Source organism: Lontra canadensis, unplaced genomic scaffold (genome assembly GCF_010015895.1).
Source record: "Lontra canadensis isolate GAN:19392208 unplaced genomic scaffold, GSC_riverotter_1.0 scaffold61, whole genome shotgun sequence".
NCBI lineage: Eukaryota > Metazoa > Chordata > Mammalia > Carnivora > Mustelidae > Lontra > Lontra canadensis.
The window spans coordinates 4,343,725-4,366,596 of record NW_022631055.1 but is presented as its reverse complement, the minus strand read 5'-3'; the positions used below and the strand labels follow the sequence as shown (position 1 = coordinate 4,366,596).

Genomic DNA, 22,872 nt, shown 5'->3' with positions numbered 1-22,872 from the left:
AAGGGCATAAGTAGGAAGTGGGAAAACTGGAGAATTAGGACGGGAAGTGTCCAAAGAAAAAGAAGTAAAGGTTGCAATTTTAAAATACATAAATAAATAATTTTTCTAATGACTGACATTGGTGCTTGTTCCAAAAATCTAAATGCAAAATGCTTCTTTTTCAAAATTATTTTCCCATAAATATCAGAAACATCATTATTGCCTTTATCCTATGACTTGTGGTTTCTTTTAGGAAGAATATACCAAGTACATTCCTATAGGAAGCATATTCCTTAAAATAAGTATTAAAGTGAGTAAAGGAGCATCTATTTATACCTTTGTGCCCTGGTGAGTCAGCTTCTTTATAGTATATAGGATAAAACCTACAGTCATTGAGTAATTCTATGGTATTAAACTTTTAGACATAGACTCAAAACCAAATTTGCTTTCTTTTATGTGGTATTTGAAATTGTATATTTCTTTTTGTCTTCACTGTCTAGATATATCATGAGGAGAAATCACAGCAATGTTGGTCTTCTCCTACTTTATGATTTTTTTAATCAACATCTGCTATTTGTTTACTCTAGCTCGTTATGGCTCTAATTTAGTCTAATTGAATGATCTGAGTTGTCCAAGGTGGTTTCTTAGTTTAGCAGTACCAGTAACCATGATTGAAGTCAGCTAGGAATGATACTTCAGATCAGAGCACCTGTGAGATTAGCTGTTCCATTTGCTATGTCAGAACTATTAATCTAATTGACTTGGCCAGGGTGAGAGGTCAGCAGTGCCATTTTTAAAATATAGCTTAGTATGATTAGTTGCAGAAAAGAGCATTCAAGAGCTAGGGGGCCCTTGAATTTCCATAAACTTCACAGGTTTAGGTGCTCAGAAATGGATTTTGGAGTGATTGCTGTGATCTTTGACAACCTTAATATATCGTTCACTTGAGTTGCCTTTCAGCAAACTTTCTGTGAACAGAAATCACAGAAGATAGATTTATCATGAAAGGCCATGACATTAAAGCCTTTAAACATTCCCATATAACTCTAACTGAATCAAAAAAATTGGAGCCTTGTGACTCTCTGAGTATTCTCTTTTTGTAAATCAGGATCAGAAACACATGAATACTTTATGTGTACATATGTGTGAGTGCACACACACGCACACACTGTGTGTTGCAGACAATAGTATAACCAGATCTGTAGCCTCATTTCAGTAAATACTGAAGACCTTATGACATATACTTTATATACTTAATGTCACTATTGACTCATATTTTGTTATTTACTCTTTTTGTCCTATTTTCTCATTTTTTCCCACCAACATTTTATAATATCACCTATTTCAGCTATTTAAAATCATTTTTGGAACAAACATGGCAGAAATTAAAAATTAAATTTTGTAAATTGCTCTGTCATCATAGGCAAACTGGAATATCTTCTGTGAGGACTAATCAAGTTTATGAGGGACATAAAACCATTTATTATAAGAAGAGTTAGGAATTGGAGCTTTTTGGCATGGAACATAGAAGACTACTTCCAGAGAGGCCTGACACAGTGACAGTGTGTGACATTGCACTGTTTTATGTTTTGTTTTTTGGTTTTTTTGATTGTTGTTTTTAAGTAGCTCCATGGCCAGCATGGAGCCCAATGCAGGACAAACTCACAACCTTGAGGTAAAGACTGGAACTGAGATAAGGAGTCGGACGCTTAACCAGCTGAGCCACCCAGGTGTCACTGCTGCTGTTTTTGACATACAATTAGTTTGGTCAACTAGGACAGGACAATCACAGAATAATAATCACTTTAGGTCACCACTGACTCCTTCTAGGAAGGAAGGGAGTGGTGATTTTGAGGCCAGGTTTTACAAACATTGCTTATATACCTCTCTAACTTGGTTCATCTTGCAAAACTTTAGTTCCCCCCTAATTATCAGTTTTCTTTATGGGTTCACTCATACTTTATCCTTGTACTACTCTGGACTTCTTTATCTTGATTTTATTTCTCCAAGGCATTTTGCCACTGTGTCTTTGGAATACCTGTAAGTAAATATTTCCACATCTCCAACCTTATTGACAAACTTTCGCTTCCTTGCCTTAAGATCTTACAAGTAAATAAATTTGCCCACATACCCTCACATACACACACAAAATCTGGAGATGGGGTTGACAGTTCTTGTAATGCCATGTCACTGTCAAATCAGTTCTAGCCTTAGTAGGTATTTTGGGTAGCATAATTTCTCACCTCCTTTTTGGCCTATGGATATGCAGTCATTTTCGTACTATCCAAATAGAGAGAATTTCTTAAAACACTAAGTATATCATTCCCTGGCTTAAAGTCCTTTAACTGTTATTTATTACCATGTATACAAAATCCCAACATTTGTCATTATTGTCATGGAGACTGGTTTGGTTTGGTTTGTTTTTTTAAAAATCTAGTTCCAGCTTAGATCCCAACATTAACCACCTGCTGTGCTTGAAGTTTATGGAATTGTTGGTACTTCCCCAAATCTGCCTTATTCTCTTTCATTTTGGGACCACTTAGGACCTCAGTTTCACTCTATCCCTGGAAGGCTGTCCTTCCTGCTCCATCCCCTTGAAGGGCTTATTTGCAAAATTTTATTTGCAGGAATGCTTCTGTTAATCACCACCCTTTCTGCACATAAGGTGTTTTTCCTTAGTGTAGCTACTGTTTTGGCCCGCCACCTCCTTGGTCTTTTTCCCCCATTTTATTGACATTTATTTATCCATTTAACTGACATAATATTGTATTGGTTTAAAGTGTACAATGTAGTATTTTAAATATGCATACATTCAAAATGGTTACCATAATAAATTTAGTTAACATCAGTCACCTCACATAGTTACATCCTCTTCCTTGATCTCACCTTATTTCAGTAACGTAATCCCTATAAATGAATATCTTTAAAACAATCAATATACTTCCTAGGGGAGGGGATTACATCCCAGCATTTGGTGGCATAAGAGAGACTCAATAAATAAATATTTAAATGCATTGTATTAAATTTAATAACTTCATAGAAATAACTGGTTCTGACATGAAAAAGGGGTGGATTTGTTTTATTTGATGTATAGTAGAAGTGAAACCAATGAATGATCATTATTGAGGGGACACGTTTTAACTGAAAATACTAGAAAACTTCAAAAAGAAAGATCTAAAAATAAACTATGCTATCTTGAGATGTAGTAATTTTTTCACCACTAGCATTAAAATATACCCTAGATTAGCAGTCTCCAAACTCTGATGCTTGTGGACAGGCCTCTCTTTGTTTTGTTTTTGTTTTTGTTTTATGAGACATGCCATGCATACATGCATACCTATGTGTGTGTACACTTTTGTGTGTATGTATATGTTTATGAGTGTGTATGTTGTAGAAATATACTATTGTGCTAGTATAGTAAAACATCATGAAGCATGCCATAAAAGATAATACAAAACAGATAGTTATGGACTAAATGTGTTCCCCTAAAATTCGTATAATGAAGAACTAAGCCCCAATATGACTATATTTGAAGATAGGTCTCTAAGGAATTCACGGAGGTCAAATCAAATCATAAGGGGCCCTACTCTGATAGGATTAGTACCCTTATAAGAATAGACTCCAGAGGAATTACTCGCTTGCTCTTTCATACTCTCTTTCTGTCATGTAATACTATGTGAGGATATAGCAAGTACGTAGCTGACTACATGTCAAGAAAAGACATCTCACCAGAAAACACATTGCCCAGTACCTTGATCTTGTGTTTTGAGGCCTCCAAAGTTGTAAGAAATTAATTTCTGTTGTTTAAACCACCCAGTTTATGATATTTTGTTATAGTAGAATGAATAGACTATTACAGATGACTTTAAAAATAAAGAGAATCACTAATATGTTCTTACTGTGTCTTAATTGATTTCTCTTTGTGCCACCCTGGGTTATTGTTCCACATTTTAAAATCATTATGAAACTATAATCAACTTGTAAACATATGATTGTATTTTGAATCTGAAACTCTTATTTTGAAAACAGCTTTGAATTTAGGCCAGAGAAAAATGTGTTCAATTTGTTTTGCTTTTAATTGCACAAACAAATCATTAATGGAAGTATGCAGTATTTTCTATGTGTTGATGAATATGCTTCAGTGGCTTATAATCAAAACATTGTAAACCAGCACTCATGAGGAGTGGTATAATACAGAAGAGTATCATTTTATTAAGGTTCATCTAAGGAGCTTCTTAGAGTTCTTACTCTTTTTGGTTAAAAGTAGTTCCCATAACTCCATAAGGCATTTACTAACATCTACTTCCAAATCATGAAACATTGTCCTGATCAAATGAAGATAAAAACACAAAATCCTTTACTAAAGGAAATGCATATCCCTAGAGTTGCTCAGTTACAAACTCTTCCACCTTACAATTTTGTGTTTTTGGAAGGATACCAGATAATTCATGGCAAAGAGCTTCTGCTCTACCAAATTATCAGAAATATGTAAATACATTTAACATCTCAGATATTTATTGTATCCATGATTAATTAAGCTATTTGAAGTGTTTATTCCATGAATTAAGGTTGTATTTTGGTCAATGGTTTTATAAGGTCTGTTCAGTGCTCATTAAATCATCTCCAGAACAATTCCCATTCTTACTGTGTTCTGTTTTGATCTTTATAATCTATTTTTAAAAATCACATCTGTCTTCCCCAGTCTCTAGCCCAAAGCAAATCAATATTTTCTTCAACTCTTCTTTCTTTGTTCTTATAAATGACTAAAGAGAATGGAACAGAGAGACAGAAAGAGGAAAAAAGAAAAAAAGTGGGAAACTTATAAATACCATGGAAAACTTATACTTTTTCATAAGGAAAGGAATGAATATTTCTATTAGCAATAATTGCGCCTCGGATAAACCTCATTGGCTACGATACTGCCACTGTGCAAAGCTGGAATGAATATTTCTAATATATTATAGGTGTCATAGTTTGATGCCCAGTCATAGATTTTATGTGCTGTGCCTGGGACTCCACACCGAGAAACCAGAGTTTGAAGTGATATGGAGAAGTGTTTTCCACATTGGCTTTTCTGGGGAAGGAAAGCTAGTTCTGAGGCTTTTGGTCCTGGCTGTCACAAGTGTGATCTGTGTACATTGTGCTATCTGCCAACTTAGATTTTTCCTGCTTTTTAAAAAAAAATCTCTGTGGGTCTGCATCATTACCTCACCACATTCTGAAACATCTGTCAGAACATTTGCCAGAGCATATTAACAAACACATAATATTTGGTCTCACCTTATCCACCAAATTTTGCTAAAATGAAATATACATTTATTTATAAGGAATTTGTCATTTTTATTAAGGGAAAAATTAAAAAATAATATAGAAGAGCAAGAGAAAGGTATAATTCTCTTATCTTGTATCTATGCAGTGGATAAGTATGTACCATCACAGATGATGATTTTGAAAACTATTTGTTGAGAAAAATTTGGAAAATTGCTTTTTTTTTTTTTTCAACCAGAAGAAGGAAGATGATGATAGGTCAATAAGAACTATCCTGTTGGATTTGGCCAGCAAACCCTGAGGTGGCAAATGAAAAGATTACTCTAGACACCTGAGTAGGAGAAAAGAGAAGCCATGGTGATCTAGTGGCAAAAGGCCCTAGGCCAAACTCTGCCTCCACTTTTATTGTGAATGTTATCAATACACGGGAATAATAACAACAAAAATGAGCAAGAAGCCTTAATAATTAGGACAGTGACATAGGGAGTATCGTGTGATTAGAACAAGCTGTGCTCATGTCATGCATGCAGACAGGGAGTACATGGGGTGAGTGTCTGTGACACATGCGAACCCAGGGAGTATATGGAGTCAGTGACCACCAAAGATAAATGTTTCTCCCAAACATTTCCTTCCTGGATGAGTGTATTGAGCAGCAACAAGGACATGGCTATTTTCAGCCCAGAAGCTTTAAAGAAAGCCAAGTTTTCCGGATACCCCTTCTTTGCTTTTCAACTAGTCTCATCCAGAGAGTCATACGTTTATTAAATCTTCTCTAGCCAGGCATTATGAATTCCCACACTGTCTCAATTTTATAAGACACATATTTTACATACACAAAGGAATTCTAAAAATGTGAATGTTTAGCTAATGCTAAAATAGTTAACAGTTCTTAAATGGGGATGCTTCAATTATCTGTTATTTAATATAAAATTTTAAGTTTCTGTTTTCTGATGCTACTGCAAGAAACATATAATATGTTTATAATAGAAAATATTGTCAAATATTTTCTACATATTTAGCCACTATTATCTGCTTAATCTAGGGATAGGCAGTGATTTTTATTTATAATTCTAACTGTGATTTGTGGCTAGTGGCTGCCTGGAACCTTGACTTCAAAATAAATCTGAAGCTCATCAGGAAAGATCATGTGGTCATCTAAGAGTAGCTACCATTTGTTCCAGAAGAGCACCTGAGAGCATGGGGCCCCATATTTGCCATCCTTTCTGAAAGATGCTTCCTTTCTTTTACTTAAAAAAAATGGTCTCTTTTATTTACGCATTAGAACACATGGTTGTTATTTTCAACTTTCTCTAATCTACTATTTGGTTGAAACATCAAACACAGTAGCTTCTGATTTTTAATAGAGCACTAATAGGAAGACGATAATATTAAGAACACTATGAAAATAAATGTGTAAGATGAAGAGATTATGGTCTGAACCTAGACTAAGTACCAGTGCTATATCAGGAAATTGAGCCAATTTCTTTCCTACTGAAAGTGACACATGAGCCTTGTTAAAGGAGTTTAAATCTGGTAGTGCTTCAGATTTTTATTTTAGTGAGATACTATAAAACTGTGTTTATCTGACATTGTGCAGAAAAATATATTACATATAACCAGTTTCTTAAATAATTAAAACTTAATTTTTTAGGTAACTTTAACATATATAATCTTGTTGGGTGTTAATATGTTTTTCCAAAAGTTATCTTTTTGCTTTAAAAAAAAAAACCCGAATATAAACACTCTCATCAGTATTCAATACTGATTAATTAAATAAATACACAGTATTTTATTTCCTATTTTAAAAAACTTCAGTACTCAAATACTCCATGAATTTATTAACAAGTAGTTTATTTGTGCCTCAACTGTTGTTCTTTTTGACCTTGCCATAGTATGTCAATTCTTAGAGCTTCCTTAATGAATCCTCAGTCATAGTTGTAAATGTTGCGAGAGCTGGGGGCGGGGGAAATCAAGGAGTCTTTTGTACCAGAAGGGTCCTTGATTTCTTGTTATAACTCTTATGTTATTCACACACAGCAGGATATGTTCTTTATGTTCTTGATCACTTCTGTATTGTGTACATGACTACACAGTTCTCATTAGTGTATCATGTTTGGGTTCCCAAGATTAGAATTCTTTGGATTTGTATGCCCAACCACTGTGCCCCAACTAAGACCACGAAACCAGTGTGTCTGGAGTTAGAGCTTCTAGTATAGGACACAAACTATCCCAGAGTTAGCATTCTTCAAATATTTAATTTGGTGTGAGCCACAGTCACTAGCCCTGATTCCACCCTTTGTGAGTTTTTATTTGGGATCAGTAGTGGTCCTTTCTATTAATATAACACAACTGGAATCATCTGAATCCATCAGTGAGGTTGGAGTCACTTTGAAATGATTTGGCCTTTAATTCTTTTTTTTTTTTAAGAAAGTTCTAGAATACTGTATAAATAGATTCATACTTTTTCCTTGTTTCTAGCTTTATCTAACAAGGAGTTAAGTCTTTAAAAAGGCACTCTCCCAAAGCAGTGGATATCTATTTCCTACAATAACTGAAGCCACAGATTAGCATGGAAATCTGTCTAAGGTGATTCCTTCCATTCTAACATGGAAATTATTGGCAAAACATTAAGTTTCATCTTAAAAGATGCCAAACCTGGTAACTGTTGTCTTGATGACATGGCATTATCATTATGGCTATAATACATTATACTGTGCCTCTCCCTTACCTGGAAATGTCAATTCATCCATCAAAGCTCTGCTCAAAGAATTACTGTCACTGAAGTTTTAGCAAACACTGTAGTAGAATTTCCCCATTTAATGGGTTTACAAGCTGCTGCCTTTATAGCTTATGGTACATATGTTTACCAACATAAATGATCCATTTGAGCTAAGTTGCTAGAACACCTCTTTACCCATTTTTGGAGAAAAAAAATCTAGAACAGTATAACTTTTTCAAAATGAAGGAAAATTTCTCTTCAGAGTGAAAAAGACATGTTTCATTTCCCATCATTATAAAATAATAGGAATAGAGAGACGGTATAGATCTGGATTCAAAGGCTATTACAGACACAAATGTGAGAGTAATTTTTTTTTCATTCTGATAGAAGCCCATGTCAAACACCTACATTAACAACTCATATTCAAGAATAATGCAAGTAGCTACATATCAAAGAGGAGAGGCTCTTCGTGACAAGAACCGTGGTTACCTTGCAACACTATTAGCAGGTTTATTATTCCTTTGGCATATACCAGACATATATATCAAAAAAGTTATTTTTACATGAAGTCAGAGTACAACAAAGTAAATGACTCCCAAATCATGGATTATAATTAACTAACCTCCTTGCAAAGCATAACACTGGCATGATATTCATGATGTTAAATTAACAGATGTAAAATAATAATGATAGAAATTAAGTCACCAGTGAAATACAATAAAGTGAAAATACATTTTAAAATACTGAAAAATTCCCCCAGTGAATGAGGGACAGCATATTATTTAAATTTCCACTACTATTTGTGTAATATGGTGATAGGATTATCAAGCTTCTTGAGTAAAACTGATTTATAATACCGTGGGGATTTTTCAGTTGGAAGGGAAAGAAGGCTTGATGTCAGACTGCTTTGAAATAAATAATGTTCCTAGGCATTATTCCCACAAGAGCATAGGCTGGAAATTAAGTCCTTAGAATATTAGGCAAAATAAGTTGATTGCAACTCATTTTGCCAGTTGAATGCTCATTACATTTTAAAATGATTAATTGAGATATGTAATTCTCTCAGTTACCACTTATGGTGTGTACTTCAATAGGCAATAGATATAGTCTAACCTTTGGAAACATAATCTCAATTCATTTATCCACTAAACCATTTCCAGCCCAGTCCTCTTCCCTCTTATTATCTTAACAGCAGTATGACTGTTAATATTTGTAAACTTCTCTAGATGAAAACAATTTACCCTCTTAAGATCTAAACTATTTATTTATTTATAATTTTGAGAGAGAGAGAGAAAGCATGCACACTGTGAGAGGGAGCAGGGTAGGGTGGGTGGGGTGGGGATGGGTAGAGGGAGAGAGAAAATCTTAAGTAGGCTGTACTTAGTTTCAGGTGTACAATTCAGTGATTCATCATTTATATGCAAGACCCAATACTCATCACAAGTATACTTCTTAATACCCACCACCCATTTAACCCACCCACCTCCCCTCCAGCAACCCTCAGTTGTTCTCTATAGTTAAATATCTGTTTTAAGGTTTGCCTCACTCTTTTTTCCCCAAACCCTCTATGTTCATTTGTTTTGTCTCTTAAATTCCAAATATAGTAAATGGTATTTTGTCTTTCTCTGACTGACTTATCTTGCTTAGCATAACAGTCTCTAACTCTAACTCTAACTAACATAATAGTCTCTAAATCCACATTGTTGCAAATGGCAAAATTTCATTCTTTTTTTATGACAGAGTAATATACCACTTCTTTAGCCATTCATGTTAGTGAACATTTTGGCTCTTTTCATAATTTGGCTGTTTTTGATAATGCTGCTATAAACAAGAGGGTGCATGAGCCAGTATTTTTGTGTCCTTTGGATAAATACCTGGTAGTGCAATTGCTGGGTCATAGGGTGGTTGTATTTTTAATCTTTTGAGAACCTCCATACTGTTTTCCAGTATGGAAGTTATATATATAATATATACTGGAATATACTGTGAAAACTCACAGACTTAGATTTTGTCTTCTGACCTGCCCACTAATGCTCCATTCAAAAAAGGAAGTCAGATTAAAAACAATAGAAGACCCAAGACACATTTGGGTTGCCATCTTTCTAGAGCATTTTCTCACTGAGTTATTTGGCAGATGAATTATCAAATGTCCTCCAAAATCAAGCTGTTATTTTGTAATAAGGACTCCACTAGTCTTTTTTAAAGGTTTTATTTATTTTTGTGAGAGAGAAAGAGAGAGAGGCAAAAGAAGAAGCAGAGTCCCTGCTGAGGGAAGCCCAATGTGGAACTTGATTCCAGGACCCTGGGATCATGACCTGAGCGGAAGGCAGACATTTAATCAACTGACTGAGCCAGGTGTCCTCCATTACCCTTTTTTTTAAGTCCCTTGTAACTTAAAAAAAAAAAAAATTGTTATTTACTTTTTAAGATTTTAATTGTGTTGACCACTTGATTGAAACTGATTCTGCTCATCCAGCTGTTTATTTGAATTACTTTTTACCTTTTTGAAGTTTTCAGTCATTGAGTTTGCATGAAAAAACAGAACTGTTGTTCCTTAGAAAACAATCAGCTCCTCTTTCTTCCTTCTCATCTGAGCTCATTGTCACCTGTTTGAACCATCTGTGACTTTAACCACAGCTGGGTTTATCATTACAATTATGAGTTGAAGTCATAAGGAAATAAATTAAATTTAGATGGAGTAGAAAGATTCTTCTTAGAAGATTGTTTAAGAAAATATTTTCAGAATTATAAGAAGGGGAAAGAAAGAGTGAGCAAAACAAGGCCTTATGCCTAAATTTTAAACCTCTTTTATAGAGAGACCCTGGAGCACAATAGTTTACAGTATCAAGCCACACTGCCTAGGATCAAATCCATTTTTGCCATTCACAGGCTTTGTAACTTTGGATGAATTATTTAACTTCCACTGACTCCATTTGCTCTCTGTAAATTAAGGAGAATACTTTTTACCTTATCATAAGATTGATGAGGATTATTTGATAAATCACTTTAAAAATATAATTATTATTAGGAATTGAGCTTGTATTGAGATAAGTGTATCTTAGAATCTATTAAAGAAAGTAAAATAACTAAATGTAGATAAGTAGTTATAGACTAAGGTACATACTGATGCCGTAACCTCTGGTGCTCAGTTATTTCCTATGTAAAATAGGAGTAGGAATGGCACCCTTCTTGGAGTGCTTTCAATACTAGAAAACAAATGAATATAATATTAATGTTATGCAACCCAGAACAAAATATTTGATTAATAATTGAAAATTCTAATAATTTGTTACTACTATTATTAATTAAGTGGGTAAATGATATCGTAAGGGCCTATTTAGCCAGAGCAGCCCCACCTCGGTTGAACAGCCATTTTGTTGTTTATGCAGTAAAACTTAAACTGACCCTGCCGCCCCCCCCCCCCAATTTACTTAAAAGCAAGTCCGGGAAACCAGTCCAAGGTAACAAAGCCCAAATACAAGGGTGGGTCAGGTCAGATGGAGATAACAGCCTGAATGCTGTTATCTGGATGAGTTGGGTCAGGTGGAGACATCCAATCAGTAGAGCGTGCATAATGTCTCCCTAGCTGGCAAGGAGTGTGAGCCCCGGCTTTTGGGTGCCAATTCTGACCAAGGTGATAGGCTAGTTCAAATGTCTACTATAGGGTAAATTGTAGTTCAATTGGCCACCCATGTGTGACCTAGCATGACTGTGCAACTTTCTCTGTGTGTTGCAATCTCATTGGCCACCGGTGTGTGGCCAGTCTCAACCACATGGTCTTTGCTCTATAAAAGTTAGTCTGTGAAGCCAGGGGGTGGGGGGGGGGGTCGCCCTCTCTGTAAGGGGCGGCCCTGACCGGTCTGTTTGACTGTCGGTTTGATTCTTGATGCTTGGCGAGAAATAAAGCTTTGCTTGACCTTCGCTTTGTATCAGTCTCGCTCCTTTGACCATGGACCCAACATTGGGGACCCAACAATATGATGATGGCTTTTTTCTGCAATCTGATTCTATTGAAAAGAATCAAACAGAATAAGGAAAAAGTGGAGACTAGTGAAGTAAAGACTTTAAAAAAAGACTATTAATTGTAATCAGATAGTGGTATAGCTTAATGTCTTTCAATTTTTTCTCTGAATCTTTTTCATTTTTAATTTCTGAAAGAAAGAAGAAAGGAAGGAAAGGAAAGAAGGAAAAAATGAAAGAAAGAGGAAAAGACAGAAGGAAGAAAGGGAGGAAGGAAAAAATCTATTGATGTTCGTTACACCATTTTTTATAATAGCAAGAAATATAATAATATTATACAATGTATTATATATTATTGAAATATGTTAACTCATTACCTTAACATTTAAAAATATCTCCAAAATGCATTTTAAAAATAGTATAGGAAGGAGTTCATTCCCAGAATTAATAAGCAGAGGGAAAGTAGAGGTATATCTTGGAGTAGACCGAAAAAGAGTTTAGACCAAAAAAAGAGTAGATCAAAGAATATGGAGGTCAATATGCTATCAGCTAAATAGATGTATCCATTAGTATCTAGTTCCACTTGCAAGTAATTTATGAAAACAACTGATTTCAGAGCAAAACTTGTTCAAGTATTAAAACTAATAACATTAATAATTAATAAAACACTTTTAATCTTTTTTTTTTCCAAAAGAGAGAGAACATGCATGGGGGGAGGGGCAAAGGGAGAGGGAGTGAATCAGATGCAGAGTTCGATCTCACCACCCTAAGATCATGACTTGAGCCAAAAACAAGAGTGGGGTGCCCAACTGATAGCCACACAGGCACCCCAATCTTATTTTTTACTAAACAAACCCATTTTGAAAAAAATGTTGAGTTCAGGATGTTTAGGAGAAAACATCATTGAAGCCAAGTGAGAGGGCAATTCCAAATTATCAACAAATTTTAGCTTCATGTTGAAATTGCTTGAAACTAAATTATATGTTACCATTTTAAACTGGTGGTTATGCATTTTTCAGTAAATCATATTCACCTCATTAATTAAGTCTGTTTCTTTCTTAAGGTTTTAATTAAGCTTTTCTCTGACCTTCAGCACACATATCCTGTCCATCTTTTTGCCTTTGGCCTGGTTTCTGACCTGTGCTATAACAGAGAAAATAAATCAGTAGATGGCATTTTGCTGAATGCCAATGTTTAAGTTTGGAAAACTTGTTATTAAATTGTCATCTACCAAGTTTCCTGCTCCCAGTGCATTTGATCTCATTTTGCCTCTGAAACTAATTTTGATTAATCCTGCCAATGGCTTTCCAGATTTCCTGGTATAGAGTTGATTATTCCTCTTTCTCTGTAGCCATTGGGTTTATGCATATTTCTATGAAATGTTCATGATGATATCTCTTTCACTAGTCAGTGAATTCCTTGAGAGGAAGAACCTGGGACTACCTAAAGTCAGAGTTGACCATTTTAGGAAGTTCTGTATTCAAAGTTGCTCTATGAATTTCAGTACCTGAAAAAATACATCTTGATGCTACTGTTCTTCATTAACATGATGAAATTCCACTTCAGGTGCCTTACTCTCATCTTTTCTATGATCAACTCACTTTTTTTGTTTACTTATCTCTGTTGTCTTAATTCTTCTTAAACATGGTGTTAATGACTTCTCTAGTTCTTCCATATTACTTTTATGCTTTGTAATTAGGGCTGCCTATGGATGATTCTCCTTGCACTAGAAGGTCACCCTTGACCTTATCACAGTGCTTAGGGAGGGGGTTGCGTTATATACTACGAAACATTGCTTCCTAGATCAGCACTGACTTTTTTTTTTTTTTTTTAAACAGTTTCCTGGTAAAAAGGTAAGGGAGGTTTTTCAGGCAAAAATTGAAAACTCTAGGAAATTGACTTGGTGTATATTGCTAATATAAGCATTTTTTTAAGATCACATATTAGTCTCAATAGATTATTTTCAATTTCTAGTCTTTAAAACAAAGAGGACCTTAATAAATCTCATGGAACCCTTTGAGAAGTCCCATTTTATTTGATTGCATTCCCATCTCTAGTTCTAGGACAACTATTCAATCAAAGGCATTTCTTTAAGTTTCAGACATTTCAGCTCCTGTTGTCAGCAATGCTGATTCATGGAGAAGGAATTAAACAAAATGGAGTCTTGTAAATGCACACACACACAAAAATCAATATTTGCCAAATGGAAGAGAAGAAATCAATAGAGAAAGGCATGTTATTGTCAAACTTCTAAAAGGATTTTGCCAACCATTGAGAGTATACAAAATTCTCTAAAAATATATCAGCTCTGCTGTCCTTTAGTATAATAGAGTAAGGTAGCATAAAAAGTAAACAAACAAGAGGATATTATAATGTGTACTATGGTGATTAAAGTAAAGCAAATGAAACTAAGTAGCCCCAAGTAGGGTATTTAAAGAGTGCTTCCCAGAGACTGATACCTCTCTGAAATTAGATTTATTTCTGTTAGTTTTTTGTGCTGTTAGAGTGATGTATTTATTTTATCTTTGTTTTTGACCTCCAAGAGAACGAACAATTGTATACAAATATCTTAGGTCATTTTCTTCAGTGAGAAACACTGTGAGTCAAGATGTCCTTGCATAGCCTTAGAAGTCTTAGTAACTTTTTATATATCAAGGCATTCCTGCAAGAAACTGGCATACTTCATTAATACAAGATGACAAATTCATGAATGATAGCACCTCTTTTAAGAAGAATTTTATTTGGGGGCACCTGGGTGGCTCAGTGGGTTAAGCCTCTGCCTTCAGCTCAGGTCATGATCCCAGGGTCCTGAGTTCAAGCCCCGCATGGGGCTCTCTGCTCAGCAGGGAGCCTGCTTCCCTCTCTCTCTGCCTGCCTCTCTGCCTACTTGTGATCTCTGTCAAATAAATAAATAAAATCTTAAAAAAAAAAAGGAAAACATAAGTTTAAAATGGCTCATTTCCTAAGTATTCATTAAAAAAAAAAGAAGAAGAATTTTATTTGAGGAAAAAAAAGGATAGATCACCATCATAAGCATGAATCTGGCTTGGAGTTTATTTCATAAGTAAAATGTTAGTAAAGTGCTTTGAAATTCCAGGATATCAAAGATCACTATTTACTGAGATAATTTTCCTGTTTTTTAAAAATATAACAAAGAGCTTATATTTACTTTCTAATACTGGTTATCCATTAATACTGTTTTCTATTTTTCAAGGAAATTTTGTGAACATAACTTGGTTTTATCTTCACAGAAATCCTTACAGAATAAAGATGTATTGGGCCTGCTTTATAGATGAGGAAATGGTAATGAAAAAAGAATTAAATAGCTTAACCAAAATTACAAAGCAAGTTGGGGATTAGAATTTCAATTACTGATACCCCTAGAAGTACCTTTTCTGTTCTGTCATACATATCACTATGGTAGGAGTAACTGTCCTGCTTGCATAAAGAATAATCAAAAGCAATTATATATGGAAGTAAAGCACAGTACTGTGCTGATATCTACACTAACAATACGCTTGCTATCTGAACTGAAGCAGTATTTAGGTCAACATATGGGAATTAAAGAGATTAATAGGCTTCTAAAATTTTAGAATATAACACATAATATGTTAAGTTTAGCCTTTTAGATGGAATATTAGTAGAATAAAACTACTGAATACCATAGATATGTAGGAATATTGTGTACTGAGAACACAGTGCATTTACCATATGACTAACATTGTAGTGTTTGACTCTATGAGTTATAAATTATTCATTATTTTTAATTTTGTAGTTGAAGAAATTGAGTTAGAGATATGTGAGTGATTTTCTCCAGACCACAGAGCTAGTTCATATTTTTAGCACCAAATAACTGTAAAAGGTAGTATTCAGTTTATCAATAAAGGAAGGTTGTCCATGAAATGAAATGAATGGTTTGCCTGAAAATAGTAGTGAACCAGGCTTAGAACAGTCTTGTCATTCTATATGAAGGCCAGTGAAATTTTGAAATACAAAAGCATAGGAAGCTATACCAAAGAAGATCCCTTTAATCTGTTTATGGACCTTTTATGAACAGTAAGAAATTATGACTGGATATCACAAAACTTAACAAGAATCACAATAAATTCCTGAACTTTGATAACAAAATAATAAAGTAATGTGCTCAGCAGAAATGATTTAATGAAACTTAATAAGCATGTTAGAGAGGAGTTAATTATACTAAATACTATTGAAATTCAAAATGAAAATAATGGTTCAACTGCACAAAAAGTATTTGAATAAAGATCATTCAGTTTTTAGGTTTATAGTGTGGGGAAAAAAAAAACACGTATAACCGACATTCCAACAGTACCTTTTTTTTTTTTTTGGCCGCAAAGTAGGATAGTAAGTTCAAGTCCTCTTTACAACAGAAACATAGAATATCATGGTAGTTTTGAGAGTGAAATTAGGTTGTTCAGGTAAAATTTATAATCACACTAGATTCCCATTCTTCCAAGTTCAGGGCTCTTTCTCTTGTCTCTCCCCAGAAGAGCAGAGATTTTATAAAGCAAATGTTGATGTGTGGTTGTAAAAATAATGTTTGCATTTGCACCAAATTCCCCTGAATCTTTGGCTGGTCTTCTAGAAATGCAGATCTGTAATAAACCAAAGACATGTTTTTGGTATATAATTTAAAGCATTGTCTTGTAATTGTCCAGGATTTTTAATTGTATTATAAATTTCATTTAAAAATTTTAATTACTTTTATTAACTTGATTACATGGTATTTTATAACTTTTGTTTTATGATAAAGACAGGTTTTTATTTATTTATATTTAGAGGGGAGGGGAAGCTGTAGGAGAGGAGAAAGAGAATCTTAAGCAGGCTCTACGCCCAGTGGAGGACCTTGACCTCATGACCCTGAGATCATGACCTGAGCTGAAATCAAGAGTCAGTCACTTAACCAACTGAGCTACCAGCACACTAGATAGATAGATAGATAGATAGATAGATATAGATATATACATAAATAGATATAATTTATTTTTGTTATAGATGTTTCCCGTATTTTCCTGTGTTTGGATAGTTACCATACATTTGTAATATTTTGTATCTTTGTGTCTCAGCAACAGTAGGTCTGCTTACAAAGATTTAGTCATTGTAATCTGAAAAATTTGAAATGGCACGCCATGGAATTTTAGGAGGCTGTCATATAGAAAAAAGGAATCTTTTTTTAAAGATTTATTTATTTATTTATTTGACAGACAGAGATCACAAGTAGGCAGAGAGGCATGCAGAGAGAGAGGAGGAAGCAGGCTCCCTGCTGAGCAGAGAGGCCAACACGGGGCTCAATCCCAGGACCCTGGGACCATGACCCGAGCCAAAGGCAGAGGCTTTAACCCTTTGAGCCACCCAGATGCTCCAAAGATGAATCATTTTTAAAGCAAATAAACTTCAGAACATTCCAGGCAAACTTGAATTCAAGTTGGAGAAAAAATATATGTCAAATTTACAACATTTATCATGTCTCCTTTTTAAAGTGATGTTTGTTCAGGGGTATCTGGGTGGCACAGTCAGTTAAGCATCCAAATCTTGGTTTTCAGCTCAGGTTGTGATTTCAGGATCCTGAGATTGAGCCTCGTGTCAGGCTCTGTGCTTAGCATGGAGTCTACTTAAGACTCTCTCTGCCTCTTCCTCTTTTCTCTCTTACTCTTTCTCTCCATCTCAAATAAATAAATCTTTTTTTAAAAAAATAAAATGATGTTTGTTCAGGGTCTCGATGCAGTAAGTTACCTTAGCAGTTGAAAAGAAGAAGTTTCAACATGTGAAGTTAAAATTAAGCAGTAATTTATACTGAAATTGAAACATAAATTTTAGATAATACTCATTGCACATACTTGTGGAAAATGGGTATATAAAAACACAAGTTAAAGTGGATGATCCAAAGATATTTTGTTTCAGATTACTTTGTATAATAAAGCAACAGATAAAGGCATGCATAAGCTCATTTTCTTACACAGAGCAGCAAAAGGTAATAAATATATATATATATATATATATTATTCACACCATGTGAAATCTGTAAGTGAATAAATGAAACATTCAGAGGATAGAGTTTGCCCAATAAACATTATGAATTGGAAAACCAAATGAGCAAATAAACCTCCAATAAATCACAGAAAACTAAACCTTCACAAGTGTGGTTATATGTATTTACATATTTTGTGGCTAGAGAATATCTAAATTTATAAATATTCATTGGAATATAATATTTAATAACTAGATTAAAACTTTTAAAATTAATGTTTTTATAATGCCTTTAATTGAATGTGATGTACAGTATTAGTTTTAATGTCCAGCTTTTTTAAATTTTATTTTTTATAAACATATATATATATATATATATTTTTTTTTTCCCCCAGGGGTACAGGTCTGTGAATCTCCAGGATTACACACTTCACAGCACTCACCATAGCACATACCCTACCCAATGTCGATAACCCCACCCCCCTCTCCCAACCCCCCTCCCCCCAGCAACCCTCAGTTTGTTTTGTGAGATTAAGAGTCACTTATGGTTTGTCTCCCTCCCAATCGCAACTTGTTTCATTTACTCTTCTCCTACCCCCTTAACCCCCCATGTTGCATCTCCTCTCCCTCATATCAGGGAGATCATATGATAGTTGTCTTTCTCCGCTTGACTTATTTCGCTAAGCATGATACCCTCTAGTTCCATCCATGTTGTCGCAAATGGCAAGATTTCATTTCTTTTGATGGCTGCATAGTATTCCATTATATATATATATCACATCTTCTTTATCCATTCGTCTGTTGATGGACATCTAGGTTCTTTCCATAGTTTGGCTATTGTAGACATTGCTGCTATAAACATTCGGGTGCACGTGCCCCTTCGGATCACTACGTTTGTATCTTTAGGGTAAATACCCAGCAGTGCAATTGCTGGGTCATAGGGTAGTTCTATTTTCAACATTTTGAGGAACCTCCATGCTGTTTTCCAGAGTGGTTGCACCAGCTTGCATTCCCACCAACAGTGTAGGAGGGTTCCCCTTTCTCCGCATCCTCGCCAGCATCTGTCATTTCCGGACTTGTTAATTTTAGTCATTCTGACTGGTGTGAGGTGGTATCTCATTGTGGTTTTGATTTGTATTTCCCTGATGCCGAGTGATATGGAGCACTTTTTCATGTGTCTGTTGGCCATCTGGATGTCTTCTTTGCAGAAATGTCTGTTCATGTCTTCTGCCCATTTCTTGATTGGATTATTTGTTCTTTGGGTGTTGAGTTTGCTAAATTCTTTATAGATTCTGGACACTAGCCCTTTATCTGATATGTCGTTTGCAAATATCTTCTCCCATTCTGTCAGTTGTCTTTTGGTTTTGTGAACTGTTTCCTTTGCTGTGCAAAAGCTTTTGATCTTGATAAAATCCCAATAGTTCATTTTTGCCCTTGCTTCCCTTGCCTTTGGCGATGTTCCTAGGAAGATGTTGCTGCGGCTGAGGTCAAAGAGGTTGCTGCCTGTGTTCTCCTCAAGGATGTTGATGGATTCCTTTCTCACATTGAGGTCCTTCATCCATTTTGAGTCTATTTTCGTGTGTGGTGTAAGGAAATGATCCAATTTCATTTTTCTGCATGTGGCTGTCCAATTTTCCCAACACCATTTCTTGAAGAGGCTGTCTTTTTTCCATTGGACATTCTTTCCTGCTTTGTCGAAGATTAGTTGACCATAGAGTTGAGGGTCTATTTCTGGGCTCTCTATTCTGTTCCATTGATCTATGTGTCTGTTTTTGTGCCAGTACCATGCTGTCTTGATGATGACAGCTTTGTAATAGAGCTTGAAGTCCGGAATTGTGATGCCATCAACTTTGGCATTCTTTTTCAATATTCCTTTGGCTACTCGCGGTCTTTTCTGGTTCCATATAAATTGTAGGATTCTTTGTTCCATTTCTTTGAAAAAAATGGATGGTACTTTGATAGGAATTGCATTAAATGTGTAGATTGCTTTAGGTAGCATAGACATTTTCACAATATTTATTCTTCCAATCCAGGAGCATGGAACATTTTTCCATTTCTTTGTGTCTTCCTCAATTTCTTTCATGAGTACTTTATAGTTTTCTGTGTATAGATTCTTAGTCTCTTTGGTTAGGTTTATTCCTAGGTATCTTATAGTTTTGGGTGCAATTGTAAATGGGATGGACTCCTTAATTTCTCTTTCTTCTGTCTTGTTGTTGGTGTAGAGAAATGCGACTGATTACTGTGCATTGATTTTATATCCTGACACTTTACTGAATTCCTGTACAAGTTCTAGCAGTTTTGGAGTGGAGTCCTTTGGCTTTTCCACATATAGTATCATATCATCTGCGAAGAGTGATAGTTTGACTTCTTCTTTGCTGATTTGGATGCCTTTAATTTCCTTTTGTTGTCTGATTGCTGAGGCTAGGACTTCTACTACTATGTTGAATAGCAGTGGTGATAACGGACATCCCTGCCGTGTTCCTGATCTTAGCGGAAAAGCTTTCAGTTTTTCTCCATTGAGAATGATATTTGCGATGGGTTTTTCATAGATGGCTTTGATAATATTGAGGTATGTGCCCTCTATCCCTACACTTTGAAGAGTTTTGATCAGGAAGGGATGCTGTACTTGTCAAATGCTTTTTCAGCATCTATGGAGAGTATCATATGGTTCTTGTTCTTTCTTTTATTAATGTGTTGTATCACATTGATTTGCGGATGTTGAACCAATCTTGCAGCCCTGGAATAAATCCCACTTGGTCGTGGTGAATAATCCTTTTAATGTACTGTTGAATCCTATTGGCTAGGATTTTGGTGAGAATTTTTGCATCTGTGTTCATTAAGGATATTGGTCTGTAGTTCTCTTTTTTGATGGGATCCTTGTCTGGTTTTGGGATCAAGGTGATGCTGGCCTCATAAAATGAGTTTGGAAGTTTTCCTTCCATTTCTATTTTTTGGAACAGCCTCAGGAGAAGAGGAATTAGTTCTTCTTTAAATGTTTGGTAGAATTCCCCCGGGAAGCCATCTGGCCCTGGGCTTTTGTTTGTTTGGAGATTTTTGATGACTGTTTCAATCTCCTTACTGGTTATGGGTCTGTTCAGGCTTTCTATTTCTTCCTGGTTCAGTTGTGGTAGTTTATATGTCTCTAGGAATGCATCCATTTCTTCCAGATTGTCAAATTGGTTGGCATAGAGTTGCTCATAATATGTTCTTATAATTGTCTGTATTTCTTGGGTGTTAGTTGTGATCTCTCCTCTTTCATTCATGATTTTATTGATTTGGGTCCTTTCTCTTTTCTTTTTGATCAGTCTGGCCAGGGGCTTATCAATCTTATTAATTCTTTCAAAGAACCAGCTCCTAGTTTTGTTGATTTGTTCTATTGTTTTTTTGGTTTCAATTTCATTGATTTCTGCTCTGATCTTTATGATTTCTCTTCTCCTGCTGGGTTTAGGGTTTCTTTCTTGTTCTTTCTCCAGCTCCTTTAGGTGTAGGCTTAGGTTGTGTACCTGAGACCTTTCTTGTTTCTTGAGAAAGGCTTGTACCGCTATATATTTTCCTCTCAGGACTGCCTTTGTTGTGTCCCACAGATTTTGAACCGTTGTATTTTCATTATCATTTGTTTCCATGAATTTTTTCAATTCTTCTTTAATTTCCTGGTTGACCCATTCATTCTTTAGAAGGATGCTGTTTAGTCGCCATGTATTTGGGTTCTTTCCAAATTTCCTCTTGCGATTGAGTTCTAGCTTCAGAGCATTGTGGTCTGAAAATATGCAGGGAATGATCCCAATTTTTTGATACCGGTTGAGACCTGATTTAGAACCAAGGATGTGATCTATTCTGGAGAATGTTCCATGTGTACTAGAGAAGAATGTGTATTCTGTTGCTTTGGGATGAAATGTTCTGAATATATCTGTGATGTCCATCTGGTCCAGTGTGTCATTTAAGGCCTTTATTTCCTTGTTGATCTTTTGCTTGGATGATCTGTCCATTTCAGTGAGGGGAGTGTTAAAGTCCCCTACTATTATTGTATGATTGTCGATGTGTTTCTTTGATTTTGTTATTAATTGGTTTATATAGTTGGCTGCTCCCACGTTAGGGGCATAGATATTTACAATTGTTAGATCTTCTTGTTGGACAGATCCTTTGAGTATGATATAGTGTCCTTCTTCATCTCTTATTATAGTCTTTGGTTTAAAATCTAATTGATCTGATATAAGGATTGCCACTCCTGCTTTCTTCTGATGTCCATTAGCATGGTAAATTCTTTTCCACCCCCTCACTTTAAATCTGAAGGTGTCTTCGGGTTTCAAATGAGTTTCTTGTAGGCAACATATAGATGGGTTTTGTTTTTTTATCCATTCTGATACCCTGTGTCTTTTGATTGGGGCATTTAGCCCATTAACATTCAGGGTAACTATTGAGAGATATGAATTTAGTGCCATTGTATTGCCTGTAAGGTGACTGTTATTGTATATTGTCTCTGTTCCTTTCTGATCTACTACTTTTAGGGTCTCTCTTTGCTTAGAGGATCCCTTTCAATATTTCCTGTAGAGCTGGTTTGGTGTTTGCAAATTCTTTCAGTTTTTGTTTGTCCTGGAAGCTTTTAATCTCTCCTTCTATTTTCAGTGATAGCCTAGCTGGATATAGTATTCTTGGCTGCATGTTTTTCTCATTTAGTACTCTGAATATATCATGCCAGCTCTTTCTGGCCTGCCAGGTCTCTGTGGATAAGTCTGCTGCCAATCTAATATTTTTACCATTGTATGTTACAGACTTCTTCTCCCGGGCTGCTTTCAGGATTTTCTCTTTGTCACTAAGACTTGTAAATTTTACTATTAGGTGACGGGGTGTGGACCTATTCTTATTGATTTTGAGGGGGGTTCTCTGAACCTCCTGGATTTTGATGCTTGTTGCCTTTGCCATATTGGGGAAATTATCTCCAATAATTCTCTCCAATATAC

General features: G+C 35.2%; 1 long non-coding RNA gene and 1 pseudogene across 1 annotated transcript in view; both read right to left on the bottom strand.

Annotated features, from left to right (window-relative positions):
• Positions 1-4,787: 4,787 nt before the first annotated feature.
• On the bottom strand, positions 4,788-4,916 carry LOC116879594 (annotated as a pseudogene).
• Positions 4,850-22,872, bottom strand: part of LOC116879482 — a 23,994-nt gene continuing 5,971 nt past the window's right edge. The window contains exons 2-4 of the long non-coding RNA XR_004385035.1: positions 13,158-13,165; positions 9,987-9,993; positions 4,850-4,914 (exon numbers count right to left, since the gene is read on the bottom strand). This is a non-coding gene — a long non-coding RNA (uncharacterized LOC116879482). The remainder of the gene's footprint in view (positions 4,915-9,986; positions 9,994-13,157; positions 13,166-22,872) is intronic.